The sequence below is a fragment of the Carassius auratus genome, chromosome 14 (genome assembly GCF_003368295.1).
Source record: "Carassius auratus strain Wakin chromosome 14, ASM336829v1, whole genome shotgun sequence".
In the NCBI taxonomy this organism is placed as follows: domain Eukaryota; kingdom Metazoa; phylum Chordata; class Actinopteri; order Cypriniformes; family Cyprinidae; genus Carassius; species Carassius auratus.
In genome coordinates, this window is record NC_039256.1 from 28,724,925 (window position 1) to 28,740,811 (window position 15,887).

The following is a 15,887-nucleotide window of genomic DNA, read 5'->3' on the forward strand; positions in this document are numbered from 1 at the left end:
TGCTATAGTAAACACTTATTTTCTTTCAAACATTATAATTACCATCACTCCACAGAGGGACACATTTGCTTCATAATTGTAGAAAAAAAAAAAGAAAAGAAAACTATGTTGTGACTAGAAGAGCTCCACGCAGTTTTATCAGGCTTTGTATGAATTTTAATGGGAATACAATTGCTACATTTACATGTTAACTGGCTTGCGAGGCCCTAGAGAGCTTAATCAGAAGCAAGGTACTCTAAAATACTTCAGACCCAACATTAGCATAGATGTTCCCTGTCTGACTTGTAAATCAAAGATGGAATTTTCATGCACACTTTTTTTCTTTTTCTTTTTCTTTTTTCTGAGTATTTCATATTTGTCAACACTTGACCTTTGGACAGGCATCTTAGCAATTAGCAAAATAGATTTGAAGATTCTTTCAAATATCAGCACTAATTAGACCGCATTTACATTAGTGGTCCAAAAATATCATGTTGTCAAAAGCTCAGTCAACACCTCAGGTCTTTTCACACTAACAGTGTTTTGTGCCCCTCGAATTCAGCCACTGATTAACTGGCAGGGCAAAAACATGCAGACTATAGGGGGCATACTGTCTGAGACCATGCTCATATTTGGGTTTTTATAACTTAACCCTTTATTACTTGATTACGAATTATAACATATTAACAATTAGCTATTATTACAACATTATAACAATTAGTGTGAACGGGGTTTGTTTTTTGTTTCCCCCACAAAATAATGTATGTATCAGCTTGTCAAAAATAAATAAATAAATAAATACAGCTTAAAAAGTTTAATAAATAAATAAATCAATCAATCAGAAGTTTTGGCTTTCATGACATGAAAAGTAATCTGCAAAGGAGTGGAAAAAGTTTATATATATATATATATATATATATATATATATATATATATATATATATATATATATATATATATATATATATATAATATAATATATATATATATATATATATATATATATATATATATATATATATATATATATATATATATATTAATTATTAATTATTAATTAATTGATTTATTACTAATGTTATTTTTATTGATGTATTAAAACCAACAGATCTACATGTCATAAAAACAATATCTTGGTAACGTGTCTGTTTTCTTCTGTAACTGGCTACAATTCTAACCTTGAGATCAGGATTAGTCAAAAAAGATTGTGTTGGTCACATTTTATTTTAAAGTCCAATTCTCGCTATTAACAAGCCAGTAACATTGACATTGGCCTCAATAATCTCCTACATTGATGCTTACTTATAGTTAGTAAGCTATTGTTAAATTTAGGTATTAGTTAGGATAATGGATGTAGAATATGGTCATGCATAATATGTGCTTTATAATTATTAATCAACAGTAAATATGTTAATAATAGGCATGCTATAAGCAACTAGTTGAGAATTGGTCCCTATACTTAAGTGTTATCATAATATTTTCAGAATCATTCATACATGCGATTATTTGAGAACGAGAAATTGAGAACTGAACAAATAGTTGGCTCTGAGGAAGATAGGAATTGCATATTTGTTGCAGTTTTTGTGGTGATTATAGAATAATACAAGACTTCATCACCATGCAGATACTAGTCAAAAGCCAAAACTGCTACAAAATTCACAAAATGTTGGAGAAAGTGTGATGTGTTAGAGCAAACCCGACCCTGTTTTGCACTCAGCACCCCATGAACTAGGTTTTTAAGTATTACAAAATAATACTTTATTTTGTTTTAATCTCCGAGGTGCATTGTGGTCTCAGACTTTTAGACCCCTCCGTACCGCATATCTGGTTTATTTCTTTCAATGATAACACAGTGTGACTTTTGCGGGTATCTGTCAGGATAGGCTTTTCAGTGCGCTGTCACCTAGAGGGGGAAGTTACCTCAGAGCTGCCTGGTCTGGGCCACTGAGAGCCCACGAGGGAAGTGAGAGACAAATGCTAGTAAATAACCAAAATGACAGATCCAATCCTATATGTATTACCCAAATAGAGATGGATCGTTGCAGAGGCAAACCAAATATTAATAAATAGATGTGGTGCTTAGATGTGACGATAGCGGCAGCATTAAACCCATTTATCTTCCACTTTGCTTTTCGTCCTGGCAGTAATATTTCTCATCAGTCAGCAAGTCCGGTGTCAGCCGTGGCTCAGTCCGGCGATAGAAGAATCTCAGGCTGATCTGAGCCAGTTCAGCCTCCCGTTGTCAATCAATGACAATCCTGAGCTAATGAACGTATAACAAGCTTTGGAAGTGGTGAGTAATTAAATCTTCTCTTCATGAAAAGATCCTTGAAATGGCTGTTGACAAACTGTGGCTCGTCTGGTGCACTCTGTCCAATACACAGCAGTACAAAGAAAAATATACTTCAATAAAAAGTTATAAACATTATCAAATAAATAAAGTCCAAGCCTGGAAATATTACCGTGTAGGATGCTTTAGAAACTGCTACATAAAGAATATAAATGGAATAGAACAAATGGAATCCAGAACTGACATCCATTAATTTTACATTATAAAATAGTAGGATCTCAAACAAAAAATGATTGTGTAATCAGCATTTTAATTGAGTCTTAATGATTGCAATTAGCAGATAACAAAAGTGAAGAGTCAGCAGCGCTTGATTGACACAGAAAAGAAAGATTAAAGGATCTTTGTGCAGAAACATTGATCTACTTTAAGAACAACTGCCTTTATATAACCTGCCAGTTTCTGCTTTACTTTAATAATATGGTCAACTTTTATTTCAAGGTCCAATTTTAACTATTAACTATGACTTTTGCCTCAATATACTCCGAATTACTGCTTAAGGTAATAGTTTAATTTTGGTACAGTGGATTAATTGATGTAGAATATGGTCATGCAGAATATGTGCTTTATAAAGTACTAATAAACCACCAATTATTCTCTAAACCAAAACGTTAGCATTAATATTACTAATATGTGAATAAACTGCCTAAGATTTGTTTGATACGAGTCATCTAGGTTAGTTTAACCAATTCAAAAAATAATAACTAAAACAATAATAACAACAATGAACTGAAATGAGAAACAGGCCATGCATTATTACAAAGTTTTGTACGTCAAATACTGAAGAGCATAAATAGTTTATCACCAAAGAATATATTTGTAAGTTATTCTTGTAACCCAGAAAATGTTTGTTTTATAGATACAGTACATATTTGATGAAACAGTGCCATCTGAGACCAAAGCAAAGCATCCTGTTTGAAATCAACAAACATGAGCATTGTTTGAGAAGTCTATGGCAGGCCTGTTTTTGTCTGAGTCCGTTTGCCTTCGTACTTACAGTGACAGCCGGAGACGCAGAAGTGTCTGAATTCTCAAGAAGTACAAACCAAACAAGTTTTATCCATATCATCTCTAAGAAAAAAAAGTTTAGCACAGCTCTAATATCAGTAGCTACACAGTCTGGTAAAGCACCTACTGTATTCTCTGTCAAAATCCATTAAATGTTTTCTGGTTAAAACACATAAGAAGCATGGAAGCTGTTCAATCATTTTTAAATGTTTTCGAAAGAACGCTTCTTATGTTCACAAAGTTTGGATTTATTTAATTAGAAATACAGTAAAAACAGCAGTATTGTGAAATATAACTACTGTTTTCTTTTTATGTATTTTTTTTAATGCATAATCACTCCAGTTTTCATAACTTTGTTGTATATATACATACACACACACTCACACACACACACACATAACAAAGTACAAGTATTTACCTTAAAAAAAGAAAATAATAATAATAAAAATATAAAAATTCCTTAAGCAAGGATGGCAGATTTCAAATTGTAAATTGCATACTTCCACGGGGTCCCACACTGGATTTCTCCAATGGATATCTGAAGAGCCACTCATGCTTGAAACAATTTACTGACATCTGACAGACCTCGGAGAGCTGAAAAATTCGACATTGAATAAAAAGAACAGTTTATGGTAATAAAGCGCTTGATTGATTTTAGCCTGTTTCCTATTTTCAGTCTACACTTTCTGTTTATCGTGATTGTAGCAAAACACACGTTCAGTCGTGAACAGACACTGTAAGTGAAAGTGAATGTGAAAGATCATTTCTTGCTTGTCAGAGTCTTGGCATGCCGGTTTCACACATCACTCTTAAAGAAGAATGTGATGGGATCCAGAGACAGGACTACTCGTTTAGTCCTGTCACTTTCTTTTTACCTCCGCTTCAGGAAAATGAGTGAAAACAAATAGATAAGCTCAGAAAGGAAGGGCACACCCAGTGTGATTTCGCAATGCCAGTCAACGTAATGAGAAAAGGAAAGCCCTCTCTATAGAGTCTCGAGATAAGGGCTGTGCCTATCACTGAGAGGACCTCACTTGCTCCCGTCTTTCACCAGAGAAGAAAAACAGCCAAAGACCTTCACAGGGGCCCGGAGAGGTCGTCACTGTCACATGTATATTAATGACCCCAGAAAAGCACGAGACAAAGTTACAACATGCCAAACTTGAGACGACAAACTTCTTAAAGTCACCTTAACGCTTAGACTTCACTTATTTTTTAATGACTTTCTCATCATGTAATCCTCTTTGAAACAGTGAATGAAAGAATTGCTGCAATGTTACACTAAAGCAAACCCGTTCCCTCTGGGATTCCGCTTAAAACTTGGCATAAGTTGCTGTACGTCCACACTAATTACCACTGCATGTTCTCAAAAATTTCATCCAAAAATTTCATAAAGCGAGAGGGTGATTTGCAGAGCGAATCTATCTGATTTATGTAGTCTTTTTGTACAAGGATCACAGAATTAAAAGATATTGCATCCTGCCTGTGTAACGACGAGGCAAAGCGCATTACGCTCTTCTATGGTTCATTTAATGCAATTGTAAATGTGAGAAGACAGAGTGGATAAAAAAAGGTTGTCATTAAGTATCATATATTCAATTTATATTTAAGTTAGAAGAAAAAAACTGTTTTCCTCTTAATAACAAGTTTAATCACTTTTTTATACCAAGAATATATATATATATATATATATATATATATATATATATATATATATATATATATATATATATATATGATATAAATAAGTATATGTATATATATATATATTAGATCTAAATTTTCAAAGTAAACAAATGTTTCAATATATATATAAAAAAATACATTAAGTAAAACAAATGTTTAAAATATATTAAAGTGCAGAGGAACACATTTTACAACTATAAAAAGCAATAATACATCATTTTCTTTTCTGGATTGTTTTAGTCCACATTAAAATGTAAAGCATATAAAGTAAACAAATGTTTCTAAAATATAAAAATTGCAAAAAGTACACAATTCAATATCTAGGGCCTGTTTTAGGCCAGATTAGAATGTAAAAATCTCAACAAATGTTTAAAAATGAATGGTGCTGTGATAAAAACCATAGTGAATATATAATTCGGAATGGCTGTTTGTTGTAACGGCTGCATTTCTGCTGTTCCATGAGCGCCATCTACTGCCCAGATGTATGAATATCTATATCAGCAAGAGACCTCAGCAGATGATATTGTTAAACTAACACAACACAACAAGACAAAGGCGTTAGATAACAAATGACATAAAAATGTATTTAAATCAGCGTTTACAACCAGAAAGCCCTGCCGTGTTGTGGCACCTTGAAAAACACTTTGATACTGTGAGTGATGAATGTGAGCAGCTGATATATATATATATATATGATCTACTGAATTTGCATTATCATTCACTCATGCAGTCATTTACACACAAAATTTTTAAGCAACATACACAGTGTTGTAAACCATTCATAATAAACATCTAAAATCATTCTTGGTATTTTGAAGTGTCCACGATAACAATACAATGCGTGTTCATTAACGCGATATAGCATTATAACGTATATCAGCACATATCTATTTGTCTCATTTTGTTAAAATCCACTTGTAGTAACATTAATATTTTACAGCGCTCAGAAAATAACAACTATTAAGTCTGTAAATGGGGACTGCAAAATTAGGCTCACCAACAGATTTTGCATAAGACTTTAGGTTGAGAAAATATGCACTCATTGTCTGGATGTAAGGTATGTCTCATTTTTTTTTCGTTGGTATTGCTTACACCGTCTTATGCCCTGGGCTTGCCGCCAGGTAGGCAGACTTGGCTCCAGGTGCATTTCCCTTTGGGCAGAAACACCACAATGACTAAAACTGAAGCCAAAACAAATGGCAAGTTTATCTCCTGCTTCTCAGAATTAATTCTTTATGAGAGATACATGTGCTCCTTGTCGTCATCTGCCTTTGAAGACATGTTTAAATTTGGAGCATGAACAATGAATTTACATGAAGACTTCATAGCATTAAAAATGCAGCCCTGGGAATTTCAACTGCATTCTTTTCCACTCAAGTCACTAAGGGATTGCATGTCAGCAGGTTTTTTAGAGGATTTTGAAGGTCAGATTTTAACCTGAATTGCATACATAAGCACAGATGCTCACCTAAATATAATGTCAAAATGCTCACTGTTTCATTAGTAAAGCTATATTATCTAAATAATATTCAGGCTGACATGATTTTATTATGAACAAAAAAAGTACTACAAATAATATTGAAAAGAAAAAAAGATAAACAATATACTATATTGTATAATGTATTATGATGACACACATAAAACTTTATTTAAGTATTGCAGCTCTTTTCAGCATTGATAACAATAGATATTTCATATTATGATGATTTCTGAAGGATCATGTGACACTGAAGACTGGAAAATTCAGCGTTGCATCACATAAATAAATTACATTAGAAAATATATTCAAAATGTTATTTTAAATTGTTATTATTGTTTTTTTATCAAATACATGCAGACTTTGTGGACATTAGAAACTTTAAAAAATATATAAAATCTTACTGATGCCAAATTCTGAGCAGTAGTCTACTATTATGAGGAACACCTTTTTTTCTTTTTGTTATTTTACATTATAGCGCAAATGACTAATGACTTGTATTAAACTCTAAATATTCCTTTATCAAACAGATTTGAGAATGTCCATCCTAAACAAACCATATACATTTGGTACTTAATGATTAAAGTAAAGTGTTTTTTCATATTCACATCATAAATAAACAGAAATAGGCACAGTCTCATTTTGGATTCTTGTTTGTTTTTTGCACATTTAATTATGAGCGATTGCTTAAAGCAGCCAGTGAGGTGGCCAGCTCGGCAGCAGTGTTGGACCTATAAATAATGTTATCAGTTCTATCTCCAGTGGCTTGCTTAATTACAGCAACCTTGTGTGCCTAATTACGCGCAGATGTTATCAAGACCAAAGTGAAAGTTTCTTGTGGAAAATCAAATAAACAGCTGAAGTTATAAACCAATAAGCCTAATAAGATGCCATAGAGAACTATCATTTTTTATAATATGAAATTATAGGTTATGCTATAAATACTTGATCATAAACCACTGTTAAATGAACAATCAAGAAGCTTTAATTAGATTTTAGTAGCCTTTGTGATTCCTGCTGTCTGACCCCAGTATTTTTAAAATCAGTTATAGTTATTAATTAGTAAGGTGTTTTTTTTTTTTTTTTTTTTTTTTTTTTTACACACACACACACACACACATTTGTTTTATGTGAAAGGTGGGGACATCCCATAGGTGTAATGGTTTTTATACTGTACAAACTGTATATTCTATGGCCCTACACCTAACCCTAACCCTCACAGGAGACTATGTGCATTTTTACTTTCTCAAAAGAACAAACCAAAAAAAAGTAATTCTGTATGATTTATAAGGGTTTTGAAAAATGGGGACATGGGTTATTAAGTTGTGTCCTGATATGTCACAAAAACAAGAGCACACACACACACTCACACACAAACACATAGAGATTTGTTTGTAATGTGATGTTTATTGCCAAGTGACCTGCTTTGTTAATTCTAGGTGGAGTACACCTGGTGTATTAATTAAAAAAAATAAATGAAAAATAAAATGAGTCTTATATTTGTCTTAAATTGATTGTTAAGGGAACAAACTGGAAACAAACTCCTTAGCTTTTCTGAATATACATGCATATACATATATTTCTGCACAGTTGACGTTTTGTGGATTAAATCTGCATAAAGAGGACCACTGTTCTCTAGAAGGCAAAAAAAAAAAAAAAAAAAAAGATTTTCATCTGCACATCAAAAAGGTGTGAACATATGCCTGCAGCCGAGAAACGCGACACATCAGTCATGGTTAGTCTTGCAACAGATGCTTCCAGTGATCTGTGTGGCTTTTTCAGGTGGTGACAGAGGTAAGCAAAGCCGTATCCCAGAGGTTTGAGGCATAAGTGTGTGAGAGAGGTTCATATTTCTCTGGGGTAATGCAGCTGATTGTTCAATCACGTCACATGCCCCACTTAGGGAGGCTGGAGAGGCAATCATGTGCATCTGAAGGAAAAGAGATCGATTGCTCCATCTTTTCCCTCCGTTGAGCTCCTCCTCAAGCCGTGTCCATCTGACACGCTGGCAGCTGTTGAAGCCGTTTGCAGCAGGTAGAGCCTCTTGGATGTGAATTTGAGGTAGAAGCTTTGCCCAATTTATGACCTTTGGGGACTGCAGTTAAGCCAGAGGACACAGTTTTAACGTTTATATAGCAACCACAGAGCTGCTACTCAAACTAATGTAATACAAAACCACATGATACATAGTTCACTCTTGATATTGTACTTTATTACAGTTTTATTTTATTTTGACCACTTCAACTGCTAGGGATAAGAGATGAGAGAGCATATAAAACTATGGGGAGAATGGTTCAAATAAATAAACGCGGTGTCAAAGTATGAGTGGTTTGTCCCAGGAGTTAAAATATGTTTAAAAAATAAAAATAAATCTTGCATAACTGAAATTGTATAAAATATTTTATTCTTGGATAGCAGTATGTGTTCATGCAACACAGCAATTTTGAAAGTGTTAAATTAAGATTCACAGTGAGAAAATTAACCCTTTTTTGGTGTTTATATAGGTCCAGACTAAGTAGAGTTAAACTACACACACACACACACAAACACACACACACGCACATTGGGTTTTTGTGTTTGAACTCCATAGATATAATAATTTGTACAGTCAATTTTTAAAAGCAATGCAAAAAGAAAAATCCAAAAACAAAACAAAACAAAATGAAATGCAATGAAATGTTTCATGAAATGAAACAAAACCTATTAACAAAAAAAAAAAAAAAAAAAACTGAAAACAAAAATAAAAACAAATACTTAGTACAGTTCTCCTAACAAGGACCAACATTTTGTCTAAAATTTTAGGTTTTATCATTATTTTATTTTATTATTTTTAGGAGTCTACCAGTCTGAAAAAAAATGGTTTTACTATCCTGTTGGGGAATATTTGGACCATGCACACACAATACATACATAAAACTGTTCAACTGTAATATATATTTGTGAACACACTTTACACAGCAGACATAAGCAGTAAGAGAACCTCTTGAAAGTACTGCAGAAATACTAAGAACTAGTGTAGGAAGCACTCAAGGAAATGTTTCAGTGTTGGTGTGAATTTGCTGTGCAGCTGTAACCATCCTCAGCTACAAGTAGGGAATATGTTAAAGAATATAGATGGATCAAATGAATGAAAAAACAGTTTGAGGTCCCGGCTGAATTGTTAGCAAGTCCTATGCATGAGTTTGGAAGCTGAGCTCAAACATTCCTGGTTGATGTCAGCTGGTATATCCACAGGAAGCTCATGTTCACAGAACGTGAACTTCAGCACAAAGGAATAATCTTCTCCCACAGTGAAAGACAGAATGCGGACCCGTGCGAAAGGAACACGCCTGTGCCGTTTTAAAGGAAGAAGCCTTCCAGAGTGAAAAAAGCATTGGTTTTTAGTGATGCATGGCTTTATAACCAAAACGGTACAAAATATTAGCACACATACTACATAGAGTGTATAATTTTTCAATCAGGCCAACCACAAATGAGCTTACAAAACCATTACCTAGCAATTGTACCACATGCACACAAGAAAAGCACTGACTTGCAAAACAGAAGTGAAGTTTGAGCCTCACACTTCTTTCCGGACCCATACGTGCCGTGTTTTAGGTTAAAGTGAAATGCGTGCTTTGAAGGAAACTAATTTAGCATGCATTACAAGGCCTGTCTTTCATACTGAAGGAAAGAGTTCCGTTCCGTTTGTTCCTCCTTACCACCTAATCTAATAATCACGTCGATCCCAGCGGAGAGTAAGCGAGAGGCATTTACATAACTCAGCAACAGAGAAATACTCAGAGCATCAACGTTCTTGTTAGGAGTCTACCAATCTGACAAAGAAAAATGACCAGAGCTACTGGAGTGGCAGCACTTGACTCAAGACTTTGATTCCCCTCCATCCCTACAGAATTCACTTTTATAGTGGGTGTACCAGTGCATAAAGTCTTCACTGGTTGAGACCTGACAGCCTCGGATGCCAAAAATCCATCTTCCAATGCAATTTAGCACAGAGGGAGCAGGGAAGATGGGAAAATTATACAGGACTCTAGTCTGAGTTTTAACAGGTAGCTGTGGAGACCCGCAGACACATTTGAAATAATGACAGGTTGCTGGAATCTGACAAGTCAAAGTTAGTCACTCTAAAATAAAAATCCAGTCACCTCTGAAACATGAATGGCACTGGTGAATACTACGGCTGTCCTCATGTCTAGACTATTTGAGGAAGAGTCACCTCTAAAACCCGATCCACTGTATATTTTCCATTCACTGCCTGGGATGATATACACTACTAAAAATCAATGTCTTTTTGAGGAGTAACAACACCAAACATTCTAAATGGAGTGCACTGTTGTTTACTGGATACTTGACGTTGTTCTAAATCATGCTATTCGAGATAATGATTACAACAGGTTAAAAGTGAAGCATGTGAAAATGACTAGTTAGCCACTGGACTCAAAATGACCTTTTTTTTTTTTAGTTGACAATTTACACAATAAATAATGATATATTTGTTAAAAAGACAAGGGTCCTAATTAAACCTATATGCTGGAACACTATGATTGCCATTTATATTTTCTTTGCAGAAGCATTTGGCCATATTCCAGCAGTGCATTACAAATTTTTTGAGAACATAATATACATCATGTAGCAGTGGTTCAATTTGAAATCAGACGTAAGCAAAAAAAAAAAAAAAAGGGGGGGGGTTTAATCAGTTGCAAAATCGATAATGGCTATTAAGTAAATTGGATACCATTTCTTTAGATAGAACCAGTTCCTAAGAGTAACTCATAAACAAAATAGCAGGATACATGCATACTTCAACGATGCACCAGCACCTTGCACTTTCCATTCATATGCTGGTTTTCATGAAAACCAAACAAACAAACAAACAAACAAAAAATTATCCAGTGGCTTGAGGTTCTTGTGGAAAACTCTTTAATTTGACAAATTGCTGAGGAGGGGAGCTTTTGGGAAACCTTTTTTGAAGTCAATATTTTACACAATTCCACTTGGTGAAACTTTGTTTTTGTGAACGAAACAACAGAATCATCAACCCTGACTGTATTGTGATAATGGCATTATGAAATCAGACATAAAGTGGATTTCATGGGTTTGAAGATTTACAGTAGGTGTGATCAGATTATGATGACAGAAAGATTATGCTTCACACACAGGGAAAAGGAGATGTTTTGCATGATGGCAGCCCCACACACATATATGAATATGGATATTTATCTATTGTTTTAGGAACAATATGTCAGTGCTTTAACACTGCGTTGAGCTAACAGTCATTTCTCACAAATCACCCTTCATTATACCATCCAGAAGCTGCTCCTGAAATGAAATCGTTCAAAACTGAACTGAGGACTTGAAAGAGACATACATTATTGAGAAAAAAGACAGAATTAGCTCGTCCCGTTATAACTAAATAGACCTATGTGAGAATCCAGGAAACAGCTGTGAGCCGTTTTAAAAAAGGCCATCTGTTTTAAATGGACGCACTGTGGTGGTGTTTCTTATCGCTGTAAGGAACAAACGGCCACGCTGTCAAATGCTGAAAAGCCAAAGGCTTGATTGGCAGAGTGTTAAACTCCATGTTTGAACTTGTTAGTGCATCAGGCCATTTGTTAGCATTCCACATCTGACAAGGTGTCTGCTTTTAATCACTCTTTTCCAAACAAGAAAATGCTTTTCCATAATCATAATTTTGTTTAATTGTTTCACCATTACTACCACAGACAGACAGACAGAGAGACAGACAGACAGAGAGATAGATAGATAGATAGATAGATAGATAGATAGATAGATAGATAGATAGATAGATAGATAGATAGATAGATAGATAGATAGATAGATAGATAGATAGATAGATAGATAGATAGATAGATAGATAGATAGATAGATAGATAGAAATATTGCATTCATAAAACAAACAGCTGTCCATATTTCATATACCCACAAGCCTATTTATCACTTATGATTTGATGTCATCTCCCTTGTTGTGTGAATTTGAACACCAGCCAAGCGGCTGGTGGAAGTAAATGCTTTTAAAGATGCACTGCTGGAATATGGCCAAATGCTTCTGCAAGATGAATTAAATGGCAATCATGTTGTGGCAGCGTATTGTTTTAATTAGGACCCTTGTCTATTTAACAAAAAGACCAACAGAGCTTACAAAATGCAATAACGGAATAAATGGGGTGCTTGGAGAAATATCTGGGCCAGTTGCTTACCATTTGGATTTCAACATGCTTTTAAAGCTATTCAGCTTGAAGTACCTTTCCTGACAACTGTTTTTTTTTTTTTTTTTTTTTTTGGCTTGTATTTACACAGCATGTAATTCCAGTCTTTCAATATAAGTCCAAGGTCATGCAATTATTACTTGGTTAATCTATTTGTGCTTACAATATTAAAGCTGAATATTTTCACACCACAAAAAAATAAAATAAATAAATAAATAAAAATAAAAAAGGCTTAAATTAGTGTTACTGGTTTGTTTCAGGGTCTTATTTAACTTTGGAAACTAAACTGTACTAGGTTTATTTATGTTCAAAAACAAGAAATCAAAGATTGAAACGCATGAATATTCCCATGAACAAGCAGGCCAGACAATATGAAAAAATCTACATACAACATATGCTGAATAGGAAAACTGACAATTTCATAAATGCATAAACAGCAGAAGTGTGATTTTCCACACTTACACATGAAACAAACACTTGGCCAAATATTTTACTAGTATTAGCCATTTCACTCACTAACAGATACATTTGAGCCAATGCACCATAGAGTTTGGAGTTTGGACACACAAGCTCAACACCAAAATATATAGTAACTGTATCAGTTTAAAAAATGTAAAACTCATTAGGGCTGTCACAATATTAGAGTTTTCATATCACAATTATTGTGGCAATAACTATTCACGATATCGATATATCACGATATCTATAGAAACATGGGGGGCGGGGGGTATCAGTCAAATTATTTTTAACTTTGTTTAATGTGTTTTTCTTTTTCACCAAACAAACATAAGGATGTTGATAAAACACAGGGCACAAGACTCTGCCTTTCTCTGTTAACTAATCAGCTAATGTAATTAACTAATGTTAACTAATGAACCTTATTGAAGAATGACCGCAGATTTAAGTGCATGACACTGCGACCAACTTAACATTTCGAGTTCAATGTACTGTAGCAATGTGGTCACTCAGTTTTTCAAGATCTGTTTTAATAATGTAACTGTTATAAGATCTGAACAAAGAAAAAGTGTTACTATGCACAGGACGTATTTTTACGTAAAGTAAATGAGGTACTTATTAAAATAATCACCCTTTACTTCAATATATGAAAACAGTAAACCGATGTTAGCAGGTTAATATAACGTTATCCATTCTATGACTAGTAAAATAATGGCAACTTACTCTGATAAACACAGCTGTCCCCGGAGTCTCATTAGATATAGCGACACCAGTAATGCATACATATATTTTTTTGAATTCGGACACAGTGACAGCACACAGGAAGAGCTTCACGGTGGACAAAGATGGCGATCACGTCTTTTCCTCTCACAAATCAAGCACTTTGCCTCAAAGGACTTCAGATATATATATATATATATATATATATATATATATATATATATATATATATATATATATATATATATATATATATATATATATATATATATATATATTTTTTTTTTTTTTTTTTTTTTTTTTTTTTTAATGAAATTATGCAGGAGTATATGCCTATTATATATTGTGTCTTATTGACAACTGGTAGATTTAGGGACAGGGGTTGGGTTACCCGCTCATACATGTGTAAATAGTGTAATAAAAATTAATCTTTTGTGACTGTTTACATTGAAAAAAGTGACGCCAAATTGTCCTGACCAAGGATCAATATATGACAAGCTGGGAGTGAGACTGTGTTGACTTTATTGCTTGCACTTTGCACTGTCTTTAAATAAAAGAAAAGCTTATTTATTAAGCTTCATTATTATTGCATTATATCACACAGGATTCATGATTTTATGCTTATGCCAATATGCAATGTTCAGCATCTGAGCAGTGTAGAGGCAAGTTGCATCAGGCTCAGGATGATCTGTGTCATGAATCAGCCTAAGTTATGACATCAATTAAATGTCATCCAACCATCTTACTATACTTGTCTGTATGACTCCAACATCTGTCACAACAAATGTAGTCAAGTTCCTGTTTTGGAACTAATTTATGTCAGCGGCTTGTTTTTAAATATCCCAAGCATTTCTCGGAGGATTTTTAGATACCACTGTAAGAATGACAATTACACTAGTTTTTAGTTTTTTTTTTTTAAGTCTCTATTGTATACCAAGGCTGCATTTATTTGATTAAAAATACAATATATATTATAAAATGTATAATATAAATACAATATTAAACTATTTTTTTTTTTTTACTTGAAATAAAATAAACTTTAAATGAAATAAAATAACATTTTTTTTTTTTCTCATTATTATTTCCGCTAGTTGCCAGATCGGTATTTTTTCCATTTATTTTAGTTAACTTGTTGTACTAAAATAAAAAAAAACAAACAAACAAAAAACCTTTCAAGCAGTAGTGTATATTTAAGTGCTATTGAAAATTATTTTGTGAATTTTATTTTATTTAAATACAGATAACATGCAATTGTCAAAAGGATTTTCAAATAAATATGAACTGCAGCAAATAACAATTACCGGTACAAAAGTGACGGGGACCACACAATTTTTTTTTTTCTTCATTCGATCAGTCTGGTATCATGACTACTCAAGAGCTTGCAGCTATACACAGATTTACATGTGCTATTATCATCCTCAGTGGTGTTGGGAATAAACCTGTGGCAGTGTCAAGCCGGCCTCACTTTAATTAACAGGGACAGTGCATGGCTTGGAGCTGTCACTCTTGTCTGGGCCTATAAATGACATTCAGTGCATTTCAGCCCAGTCGTGTATCTGCAAACATCATTTCAGAGGACGTATTCTATTGAACATGCTGCATACCAAAGCAGTTTGAGGTTCATCTAAGGAAATCACTCCTCCTTGAAGAAAATTTTATGGTGTGCTGGATAAACCCACAGCTTATGTTTGTTTTCAGAGAAATTCCTATCAAAATTCCTGCGAGAGCACTATATATCTCAGTCAGGTGAATACTCAGACACATGCCGAGATTGACAAGGACAACGTAGTTACACTTACACACTTTTGGGTATGAATATGTTTAAAGCTTATATCTTCATTCCACACTTTTTTTTACAAAACAGATGGGCGATTCGACTCTAAATAAAACATGAACGAAAACAAACAGACTACACATGCAAAAATCATGTTGCGAAACTTCATGGTGCTGACAATCACTCGTTTATAAGTATGTTTTGTAAAGATGA